General features: G+C 36.2%; 1 protein-coding gene across 1 annotated transcript in view; it reads right to left on the reverse strand.

Moving 5' to 3' along the window:
- Positions 1 to 227: 227 nt before the first annotated feature.
- The window catches only part of LOC145686752 (uncharacterized), a 207,264-nt gene continuing 194,439 nt past the window's right edge, over positions 228 to 13,052 (reverse strand). The window contains exon 2 of the transcript XR_014131645.1: positions 228 to 365. The gene's annotated coding sequence lies outside the window, so the exon portion shown is untranslated. The remainder of the gene's footprint in view (positions 366 to 13,052) is intronic.

A 13,052-nucleotide genomic window follows, 5' to 3' on the forward strand; every position in this document is an offset into this window, starting at 1 on the left:
TATGGAAAAATTAGAATTATGATTTACAAAATTGAAATACCACCATTACATAGAATGACAATGTGTATTTGAATAAAAGTAGGTGGGCCACAAAGTACATTTAATATTTAATGCGTGTCGCAGTAACAACAAGTTTGAGAACCACTGCTCTAAAGCATATATAATATTTTGAAGATGAATGTCTTTATAAGGATAAATTTTTTTAAAAAAAGTTAACTTATTTTTCACTAAGCTTATTTTAATCACGAACAGGCTACACTTCTGATCAAACGTTCAGGTCTCTTCTCGGTATGTCTTCTACCATATACTTACCATATGACGAAATTACATTCGGGTAACTTTTATCCAAGCGACAGGAAACTTACCTAAAATAGAAACAAAAACAGCGGTTAGCTAAAATGTAGATTCATAAATACATGCTACTTATCATAGTAAAATAGTAATATTGATATCAACATCTTCCCCCAATAAAACTGCTATATATCTACACATACATCTCTGAAATACAAAGGCTAACCAATAAAACTACTGGACCCAATTTTCTGCAGAATCTTCTCAGAACTGATGTTCTTCACCTCCCTAAGATTCTGCTTTGTAGTACCATTCCATTTTCTAGGTCTGTTCAAAGATTTCAACGAGCCTGTACAACACACTTTTTGCTTATTACCCATTGTGATAAGTGTGATCCGCTCATTTTATACATCTAATTTTATACACACAATATTTTGTAGGATTACATACCAAAAAGTTTGACCGAAACGGGAATCGATCTCATAATCTTATGGTTGGAAGACCCGTGCTTTACTCCTGAGCTAACATGGATACTTTTGCCGAGCTTCTTCTGAAGAAATATAACTGAATTTCCAAGACATTAATTGCAAATGCTTTTACTCTCTTTTGTTGTTATTCTACTATGGATTGGAGAACCATGTTCGCTGTTTCTCTTTTCAGTGGAAATGTTCTTTTACGTATCGAAACGTAAATGACGAAACCAGTATGTGCTCATAAGTATATACATACAACGTAGTTTCGAAATACTATGTCATTATGTATTTCAATGAATGTTACTTTTTTCTACACTTAATAAAATTCCAGTATGTCTTATTACACTTAAAAGAAGAAAAACACGTATGCACAATTTTACTCGAGTACCAAGATTGACTTGGGGCTCAAACCTGGAATCTTCAGCTTACGGTTTCCGAAGATAACCGACGTTGGACTTAGAATTTCTTTTTTTAAATTAAAATAGTAATAATCAATGTGTTCATTATTTTTGGAATAAACTGTACATTACAAATATTCCAGGTCTAAGCAACATGATAAGATAAAGTTTGATAAAAATAAAATATTCCGCGCAATGGATCTCTCGCAGGTTCCAGCAGTCTGCGGATCACAGATTGGGAAACGCCGGTTTAGAGACTCCGTAGTTAATAATGAGAGCAACCGAAGACTGTAATAAGAAACCGACAGACGTCCCATAAGATCGCGAGCCATCGAAGGTGGCAATGACTTCGGGATCGGACTTCGTAAGGCGTCAGGCTCTTGTTTTTGTTTCTATGGCAATGAACATTCAGTTTCCTTGCTGTTCATAAAAAGAAAAAAAGTTGTTGAAATCATCGTGCAAACGGAGCGTTTTTTAATATATTTATTTGGTGTAATAGACTGGTTCTTAAGTAGAGAGTGGACACCCGTTTCCGTATTTTCACGCGTTTATGGACCCGAGTATCTCTTCATGAATTCTAAACTTAGCTAAACAACCTCTCATTTTCTGTGATCTTTCCGCTATTCTTGAGAAAACGAAACTGTGTTAGTCGTATGAATAAAGTTTGAGTGACGTGGGATATTGATCACTTCACTTTCACTTCAGATATGCAATGTGAGCCGGAAGAAAGGCTTAAAAACATACCTTTTGTCATGGGAAACAGTTTAGCGTTTTCTAAGCAATCCATCCATAAAGTCGAATACATCATATGATAAGGTTTAAACAGACGGAATACATTTCGGGATAGAGTCAAATGGTCCACATTCAAGTAGAACGACCTTAGATCCGCAGCTGAGTTAGTGGAGCTGAAATTAAACTATGAGGAAGGTAGTAGGCCAATCGTTCATAAGAAAGAACATGATTACACAAGTAAATCTACAGTAACAATATCGGTTAAATAAATGGTGTCGCAACCTGTCTTCGAAGTCTTCGAATTCGCAACTCTTAATTTTAATTTGTTCCACCAGCATAGGTATTAAAAAAATGAGTGGAAATCTTTGAGTTTCACATCCCACGCTTACGCCGTGTGGGCTAAAGAAGACGGTGATGATGAGAATCGAATATAATGGTGGAATGAAGAATGTAGGAAATGGGAGAACACCGAGAAAACCCACGCACACGATGTTTGACCACCACAAAGTTCACTTGGCATGAGCTGGGATCGAACCAGGAACCCCATACACCAGAAGTGAACGCTCTACCACTGAACCACTGTGGCCCCCGGTATCGGTATAACTCAGTGGTTAGCGCACATATATTCGGTTCAGGTGGACCCGTGTTTGATATCTGGTAGGTGAACAGAACTTTTGACATCAATTCAGTATCATGAAAAAATTGGGGAGCTACTCTAATTAACGGGTAGGAATTAATGATGTTGGAAATCGATGCATTGACTATACATTATCCAGTTGATCAACCACCACGTGGTTGACCACAGCCCTTTGAGGCTTTTAGCACACGAGCAGATTTCTTCCGAAAATTTTGTCCGGGGAGGAATCAACACATCAGGTCTGCACTGGGACATTATTAGTCCAAAGGACGTGCCCTGCACAAGGGTAACAAATATTCCCAATTTAATTTATCTTAGCTCCGGGGGTGATGCGGTTGGCCAATTCTGAAAGGGAAGGTTGGGGGGATTTGCTTCCCCGGAACTACGCCTAGAAGAAATTGCACACGAGAGTTTGTCTCTTCTCCTATTACTGATTGATCATCGTACATTGTTCTGATTATTCTACGAGCTGCGCACATTCTCGATCTGAATAGATAATAAAACCATCTTTATTTGTTATGTCCGCCCACTTCAGCATATGATCCGCATTTTACAACTTCCATAATGGGTTTCCGTTTGCGTTTTTTTCTTTCTTTTTAATTCTTTAACATTAAGTATAGGAGATCCAAGGTTAACAGTGTCACAGGATGCATCTATGTTATGTTCTATATATTTTTTCTTATATGTTTTGTATTAGAAGGGAAAAAAAGGGGAGAGAAACTTTTGACGTCATAACTTACGTAAATGCCAGTCACTTGGTAACTGAGGGATAAACACTTCTCTTTAGAGTCCAAGATAAAAATGCATCTTCTTTTACCTACAGTTTTCATAAGCTTTGTTTGTCTGTTGTCCTATCTTATTTTCCAGTTCACTGGATATGCAAGAGAGAGTGGATAATATAGCTTACGTTTATGTTTTCCGTTTGCATAACAAAACAAATAAGAAGGAGCTCTCAAGCTTAAATATTATTCAGAGCAAAGTAGAAATTTTATGATACACAACGAGTATCCAATAAAGGGATTTCCTCTTACCCTTCTTCCAAATCTAATAAACCAAGAAAACGTGAAATTTGGCACAGGTTTATCCACTCCCCCCCCCAATGTATTGATTAAATATTGTGGTGGTTACAATTTCCACAACAGGTATCATACCAGCACAACGAAACACCAACATATGAACCAGGCATGCCAACCATACGATAATTTATCGAGATATACGATACTTTAAACCTTGGTACTAACTAACTAACTAACTCTATGGCCTATGGAACCCGGACGTTCAGTGCCGCGTTCACAAAAGCTCTCCACTGACTTCTATCTTTAGCCAATTGGATCCAGTTTCTACTTTGTATTCCTATCGCTGCGAGATCCATCTTAATATTGTCCTCCCATCTGCGCCTAGGTCTTCCTAATGGTCGTTTTCCGATTGGTCTTCCAGTCAAGACTTTGAAAACGTTTCTACTTTCTTCTATCCTGGCTACATGACCTGCCCACCTAAGCCTCCTAGACTTGACGACCCTAACAATGTTGGGTAAACCATATAAGTTATATAGTTCCTCGTTATGAAGTTTCCGCCATTCCCCATTTCCGTTCCTCTTGGGTCCGAATATTCGTCTCAGAATCTTGTTCTCAAATACTTTCAGTCTATGTTCTTCCCTCAGAGTAAGCGACCATGTTTCGCAACCTTACAGAACAACAGGCATGATTATCGTTTTATATATTTTACGCTTACTCTGAGGATACTTTATACGATAATGCTTTTGTGATAATAAGTGAATATACGATAATTTTAGAAAGCACATTTATTTTCAGTTTTTGTATGTGAAAATGAAATGTGCATATGCATTAAATAATTAAGGCTGCAGACTACTAAATATTTTTGAAAAACTAACATTTTTTCTTTTGCCCGTTTTTCGTAAGTGGAAAGAGGTAATAAAATGTAACTTACCACAGTAATAGATAATGTTATTCTACACCGAAAATACGAATCGGAAGAATTTTCAGTGTTGCCATCCATAGAAATTACAATGTGACCAGAATTTGAATTACTCAAAAATCTAGGTTAAGGTAGCGACTACAAAAATGAACTCAACGGTAATTAATGACTTATCATGTTGTCTATGTTCTTTGTTTACTACTTTTTAAATAATATTTCTATTTATTTTATAAACCTTACATAAATTATTACAAAATAAATAAGTCATTACAAAATAAATAGAAACATTATTTAAAAAGTAGTAAACAAGGAACATAGACAGCATGGTAAGTCATCAATTACCGTTGAGTTCATTTTTCTAGTCGCTGCCTTTACGTAGATTTTTGAGTAATTCAAATTCTGGTCACACTGTAATTGCTATGGATTGCAACACTGAAAATTCTTCCGATTCGTATTTTCGGGTGTAGAATAACATTATCTATTATTGTGGTAAGTTACATTTTATTACTTCTTTTCACTTACGAAAAACGGGCAAAAGAAAAATTATTAGTTTTTTCAAAAATATTTAGTAGTCTGTCCCCTTAAAACACACACACTGAGGTTTCTAACAGTCGTTCCCGTTAAAATAAATGAATAACGATATGAAAATTGGCAAATGGCAACCCTGCATCCGGTCTTTAAATTCAATTAAATTTACGAGGGGGTGGAAATATTGTTATTGTTCAGAGTAGTGTTAATAAGAATTTTAAAAAGTGCTGAGGACAGTGACGCCGATTTACAGTTTGATATTGAATATTATTAAGATAAGTTTATTATATATTATTGCTATTATTTTTACTATTATACTTGTTCTATTATACCTGTTTCTACAATTATCACGTGTATAATGCATATACGATAATTTTTTGTAATATACTATGGTTTTAAAGACAAAATCGACAATTTTGTTCTCTGTGGTTGGCTACTCTGATATGAACAAAGAGCTGCATAAAAGCAGAATTCTGTATCAGAACTAATCAAGTATCTATCTAAAACCTAATTATATTACTACTATTAAGTATTCTGTCTGTTTCCAGATTCTGGAGGAACTAATAGGAGATTCCGTCGCCCTTAAGTTAGGGTCTGGAAATCTTTCTTCCACGTTTCTCGATCTTCAGTTTCTTCCTGTAACTTCCAATATTTTCATCTATTTTTCAAATCATCGATAAGTTGCGTTCTTCTTCTTCCTACTCCTCACTTTCCTTCCATCTTACCCTCTATGGCAGAGTGAAGAAGGCAATTTCTTTGCAAGATATGTCCAATTCAGTTCCCTCGCCTTCCTACGTACGATGATGGATAAAAAATCTAATAACCAAATTACACATAATTTCTCCACACCTTAATGGACTGATTAACCGTTGACGTCATGTCAACATCGTTGCTATGGTGGTCCTTACGCCAGGCTAACGCGCTTCTATGTAGGGCTGAAAAGCACTTATAGTACGGAAGGTATAACGTCGTTAGCTTCCCGCGAAAAGTTGTAGTGACGTTCATGCAGAGTTGCCAGCTTGGTTACTCGTGGCTCGCTGATCGCAGTAGATGGTTGAGGTTGAGTGACCTGGCGATGAGTAAGTTAGGCAAATCTGAAGGGTGATGATTCGCTATCTCCTTACCATATCCTCAGTGACGTGCAGGAAAAAGCGCTGGAAGCCAACGACGTTATACCTTTTGGACTATAGTAGCAGTGAGACTGTCTAGGAATGCTGAATTTTGACGTCATATCCGTGTTATTATTATAGGGATCGCTATGTTGAAGTCTCAGTGTTGTGATGAAGGACTTAAAACTGCTTAGGAGTACTGAAATAATTTCGGATTGATGATATTAACGTCATATACTTGTCGTTACAATGCTGATCGCTACAACCAAGTCTTACACACTTTGATGGAGGTTTGAAAAGCATTTACTGAAGAGTGGCGTCATTTTCGTGGTGTTACCAAGATGATCGCTATGCTGAAGTGAAACGCGCTTCGATGGTGCATTGAAAGACTTCGCAGAAGCAAAACTATTTTAGCATTGCTGAATATTTTGGGGAGGTTTAAAAGAAGGAAATGTCGCGGTTCAAATTGTTATTACTAGAGACCGGATGTTTAGGCACTAAAAACCTGGAAAATAGGCAGGCAAATAGGCACTAAAAATTTAAAAAATAGGCAGTAAAATAGGCACTAAACTGTATCTCGTAATAATGAAGATAAATACTCAATACCATTAAAAATAGATTCAAATCATAGATAATGTTCAAAGAATATAGAAACATACTTGTTTGTTAATATCTTCTTTTATTGTATATATAAAAACGAAGCTTGTTATGCATTCCATATATACTGGGTGAACCTGAAAGATGTGCACATACTTCGGGAGGTGATTCGTGACATGAAAAGAAGACAAAAAGTTCTGTTGCATGTTGTCGAATTCTAGGTCGTGTTCGAGTGACAGGGGTGCCAACTTGGAATCGAAAATCGAATCCTGACAATTGGAACGGGACATAAAGGTGTGCTCATACTTCGGAAGGTGATTCGTGACATTCAAGAGGACTTTTTGCCTTCGTTTCATGTCACGAATCACCTCTCGAACTATGTGCGCATGGTTCCGTTCGAATTGTCAGGATTCGATTTTCGATTCCAACTTGGCACCACTATCACACGTACACGACATGGAATTCGACAGAATACAAGAAGACTTTTTGTCTTCTTTTGATATCATTAGTCACCTCCCGAAGTATGTGCACATCTTTCAAGTTCACCCTGTATACATATTGTAACGTACCACGTAGTTGTGTTTACGAACACCTAATATGCTTATATATGAGTGTATTACTTATATTATATAAATTACATATTTTCCCAATGAATGCTTATTTTGAAGAAAATTCATAGAATAGGCAACATTAGGCACTAAAGCAATTATTTAGGCAGTAAAGGTCGAAATAGGCAAAATAGGCAAAATAAAATTGTCTTAGATCAAAACTATAACCTTCCATATAAACTTTAAAACGTTACTTTTGATCATATCTTTAATATTAAAGAATAGGCATTTTGCCTAACATCCGGTCTTTAGTTATTACTCTCACATTTAGTGTGATTATTAACTAAGTTCTTTAATATTTAGTTGCGTGTTGGTCGAAATAATAAAAATTTTCTAGTTACGACCGTGTCACGATGTAATATACCTACGTAACAGCAGAATAGTAAAAATTCAACTTCTTTTAATAGATCTTGCTAATATAATTAATTAATAGGTTTAATTTACCAAATTTCAATGAGTCAACTAGTTTTCCCGGTTTTAGAACAAGTATTTCTACTGCATTTTTAATAATTTTCAACACCTGAATTAGTTTATCAATATAGAATCATTTTCTTTATTAAATCCCGTGTGTTTAACGGGTGTTTCCCTCTTTACATGCATGTAAACTAGCACAGAAAAGTAAATGTGCGGTTATATTATCTGAATTATTTTGCAATAATTTTGAATGTACTGATAAGGAATGTTGCTTACTTATCTTGATTGTTTTGAATTCTGCTAATTACTGAATTTTGTTAAGAAGTACAGGAAGCTGAACTTACTGATTTTAATGGAATTAATTCCAATAAAATATGAGTACTATCTTTGAATCAGTTATTTTGTTCTTTCAGAAATATTAAATGAGTGTATATTATATAACTTTCTTTTCCCTACAGCAAAAGAGAGACCACCAGGATATGAGCGTATCTTATATTAACGATTAGATAATACATATTGAAGTTTTAGGTTTAGCTACGCGATAAATTTTGCCAAAATTAGCTTCAAAATCATGATTTAATAAAAAGAAAATATTTAAAAAGTCATATTAAAATTCACATTAAATTGAAATTCAACTTGATACATACAGAGTGGACCATAATTATGCATGATGTTTGACTGACTGTAGTATTTGTAATTCTGGACAAAACGTTTCAATATGGCAACACTGTGTATCTTGAGAGTTGGGATAACCCTCACTGAACTTAGAACTTTAGAGCCATACCAGTGCGAGAGTGGCTGAACGAAACATCCTGAAGCACTGAATCGGTCGACGTGGATCTGTGGAGTGGCCAGCTCGATCTCCCGATTTGAACACCACATGACTTTTTCTTATGGGGCAATTAAGCAATTTAGCCGAACTACGAAAAGCTATCACAGAGAAGTTCCACAGGGTACCAGTACGGGTCTGTGAAGCTGCTTGTGACAACGTTTCTCTTCGTCTCCAGGCATGTATATTTGGATGGTGCATTGATGGACCAAGAATACAGAACTGAGATTAAAATTCTTGCAAGGAAAGGTATAAGAGTAATGTGTTTTTGTTCAATTTTATGTTCAAGTTATGTTGCTAGTTTCTTTACTGCAGTCTTTGAAACTTCATACACTAGGGTGACCAAATCGCCAACTAGAAAAAACGGGACATCTTTTATTTCTGGATAGGCTGCTCCCCTAAATATATTTTTTTAGCCTATCCGTTCTTTCTTTCTGTATCTCTCACAAAAAAGGCAAATTTACACTTTTTCGTTTTAAAACCTATTGAAAAGGTTGTGGAATTAATTAGATAATAATTAACTATCAGCAGCTAACAAAAAATGAAATATTTGAAAACATTACTAAAAATATATGAGCACTCAAATCTGTCACTGACAGGATTTATAATTTCTCTCAGCATCGGATTCCAACTCGTTTTATTTGTATTTTCTTACTTTCAAACATTATTTCATTTACAACTAGTTTCGTTTTTACTTTCACTTTTGTAGTTCTATACCTCTGGTGATCTTTCGTAAATGGAAGTATGTTACATCTTAGTCAAATCAGGGAAACACTGTACTGTACCGATGACAGCGCCTCAATCTTCCACCGCCCGAAACAGAGAGTAAAAACAGGTTACATTTATTCTTCATAAGACTTTCAGCGCTTTGCACTGTCGTCTGCGGAGTGGGGAGGCCTAGGAAGGAAAACAGTGCAGCCACCACATCCAATATTGCAAACGTCTTAATGATGTTGCTCAGTAATTAGACATATTCCAATATAATCACATAGCTTAGAAAATAATAATATAAATTAGGAAATTTTAGCGATTCGAAAGGTTTTTTGTACCCAATGTACGTAAATACGGGACATTTTGGCGTCCCGGGAGAAGTTTTCGGGACACCGGGAATGGTAGTGAAAAAACGGGACAATCCCGTTTTTACGGGACGGTTGGTCACCCCATCATACACACAATTATGAACCACCCTGCATTTAGGTTAATAATTCTTATATATAATTTAAACATCGTGCACTAATCAGTTAAGGTATATTTTAATTCATAAGCGAACATTATTATTTTCGTTATTATTGATATGTTTTTTTTTCCTTTCAGGTAAGTGTTAAGCTCTGCTATTATTGGTGCTGTCCTGTGAGTATTATTATTCTGTTAGGAAAACTATACTAATATATAAATGAAGTTTTCCTCTCCTCTCATTTTATGTTCATAACGTGTTGGTATTACATTCAAATTGCAAAACTTCCAAACGTAAGTTAGTATAGCCGATTTCCTGTCACTTGTTCCCTCATTGTTTTTTATTATTGTTGTTAAGGGGGCAGACTACTAAATATTTTTTAAAAAAATTATAATTTTTCTTTTGCCCGTTTTTCGTAAGTGGAAAGAGGTAATAAAATGTAACTTACCACAATAATAGATAATATTATTCTACGCCCGACAATATGAATCGAAAGAATGTTCAGTGTTGTCGTTTATAGAAATTACAGTGTGACCAGAATTTGAATTACTCAAAAATCTAGGTAAAGGCAGCGACTAGAAAAATGAACTCAACGGTAATTGATGACTTATCATACTGTCTATGTTCCTTGTTTACTACTTTTTAAATAATGTTTCTATTTATTTTGTAATAATTTATGTAAGGTTTATAAAATAAATAGAAATATTATTTAAAAAATAGTAAACAAGGAACATAGACAGCATGATAAGTCATCAATTACCGTTGAGTTCATTTTTCTAGTTGCTGCCTTTACCTAGATTTTTGAGTAATTCAAATTCTGGTCACACTGTAATTTCTATAGATGGCAACACTGAAATTTCTTCCGATTCGTATTTTCGAGTGTAGAATAATATTATCGATTATTGTGGTAAGTTACATTTTATTATCTTTTTCCACTTACGAAAAACGGGCAAAAGAAAAAATATTAGTTTTTCAAAAATATTTAGTAGTCTGCAGCCTTAATTAATACCTCAGTAGAAACTGTTCAAGTAGGCACTATCTCATATTCTAAAACACTTAACAAACCTTCCTTGTAAAAGGTCATTACTTAGATTAGTAAGCAATGTATGCATGACTTTAAGAAAAGCCTTGCAAAGGACAAATTATACAGGGTGTTTCAAAACAACACCAACAAACACGTTTGGGAGGTGATTCCTGACACCAAGATAAGACAAAAAGTATAGACCAACCTGAGTGCACAAATGCTTTCTTTCGGAGTTACAGGCTGCCGAAAACATGAAAAAATGAACTCTAAAGGTTCATAGCTCCAATACTATGGGGTCTATCGTGGTTGGATCGCTTGCTTAGGAAGTAGTATGTGCGCTATCCAAAAAGACATGTTTCGGAATCCTGCGGTACTCACGCAACAATTTTATAGAGGGAGTTTTGCTGAGGGCATATAATTTGAAGTACTCACCAACTAGCTCTATAAACATTGTTGAGGAAGTACCACGGGACTCTGAAGCTTGGATATTTGTATAGGGAACATATTAATTCCCAAGTGAAGTCTTGGCTCAACTACGGTAGATTCCATAGTTTTGGAGGTATGGACTTTATTTAAAGTTCATTATTTTCAACTCCTCCCAAACGTTGTCTGTGCTGTTTTGAAACATCCTGTAAATACACTATGCTTTCTGTATCTCTACTAAAATACTAGTAGTGTTCGTGCCTGCTCCTTCGGAACCGAGTGGTAAACGCGTGTGCTTTCTGGAGGATATTTGTTTCATATATGTGACCCCGCAGTCTAGTGGTCACAGCGCTGGACTCATGTCTGCGTGGTCCTGAGTTCGATTCCCAGCCAGTGTTTCCCAATTTTCGGCGTCGTGAGGCAAGTTGGGGAGCCATGTGAATAAATTACGTGACGACCACTAGGTCTAGAAAGCTCCTGATACGGTCGTTAGAGACAGGTTGACGCAGCGCGCTGACTACATGCTCGCCGCTAGACTGGATTTAGTTCAGCTGGTCGTTAACAGATGGCGTTGGCGTGGCTCAAGCCCAAAAGGGCTGTCATGCCAGTGGTTAGTTGGTTATATGCTTCATATACAAATCCCAAACAATGAATCAATGATGTTAAACTTTAATCAATCAATCAATCAATCAATCATCAGCCTTCCCGCTGGTCTAGTGGCTAGTGAAGGGGTCCTGGCTTCGATTTACGCTGAGAGAACATTGAAATTTCAACACATTATAGTAGTTCGAATCAGGGGCGGATTCAGAACGGACTTCTGGGGGGGGCGGTGGGTTGTAATACTACTACTTAGAGCTACTTTTAAGAGCTCCAAACTCTGGGATGTGTTTTATTTACATATAAAATGAGAAAGTTTCCTCTTCTGAGGGGGAGGGGGCGATTACCCCGATTGCCCTCCCTGGATTCGCCTCTGGTTCGAATTCCACCTTAAAATTGTATGTTCATGTATTACATACAGTAGGTTCGGCGCTGAATAGGGACGCTATAAAATTACACAAGCAAGCAAGAGATAATAATTAAGAGACACTGCACAAACTTTTATTATGTAATGTACCAAACAAATACATTACTAAGATCTTTATTATTTTCAAGAAGTATAATGTATCATAATTGATTTAACCATTCATTTCCGGTAATCAAGTTCACGGTAACTGGCACAGTCATACACACACACACACACACACACACACATTATATATACAGATCAAAGTTAGACATTTAGTTATATATAAACACGGAAAAGACCACACAGATACATCAAAGATACATACGCACAAAAACTCACAAAAAGAAATCATGTGTAACGCGTTCACACAGAACCTTTTTCTCACGAAGACCTGTCAGAAATATTCGTGCCAAACGAGTAATTATGCGTCATCACTATTTTAACAGAGAGCTCGGAGGAATCCCAACCGATTAACATATTCAGTCGGCGATTTCAACTGTGGAGGCACTGATAACGGTAGTAGTTGTAAATTAGGACGCGTGCAGAGAGCGGCTTCAGGATATGCACACAGACGCACACACACACACATAAACACACATCTATATATATACGTAATGATTTGAGAATCTTTCTATGCTGTACGCACAGATCCACACGTGCGATACTTGACCATTTCCATGAGAAGTAGGTCAATTCTGTTTTTCTGCATTCAACAAAATAATCATCTTCCCTTCGTCCGGAAAATTACATTCCCAGAAACATAGGTCAAAAACACAACGGTCACTTGTGCATCGCTTCCATTGCAGATAAGGCAAATTTGCATGGGCTTACGCCAGCCAGGACTCAGTTGTTTCAACTGGGTTTACATTCAGTA

The sequence above is a fragment of the Thermobia domestica genome, chromosome 5, assembly GCF_964235325.1.
Source record: "Thermobia domestica chromosome 5, izTheDome1.hap1.1, whole genome shotgun sequence".
NCBI classification, from domain to species: domain Eukaryota; kingdom Metazoa; phylum Arthropoda; class Insecta; order Zygentoma; family Lepismatidae; genus Thermobia; species Thermobia domestica.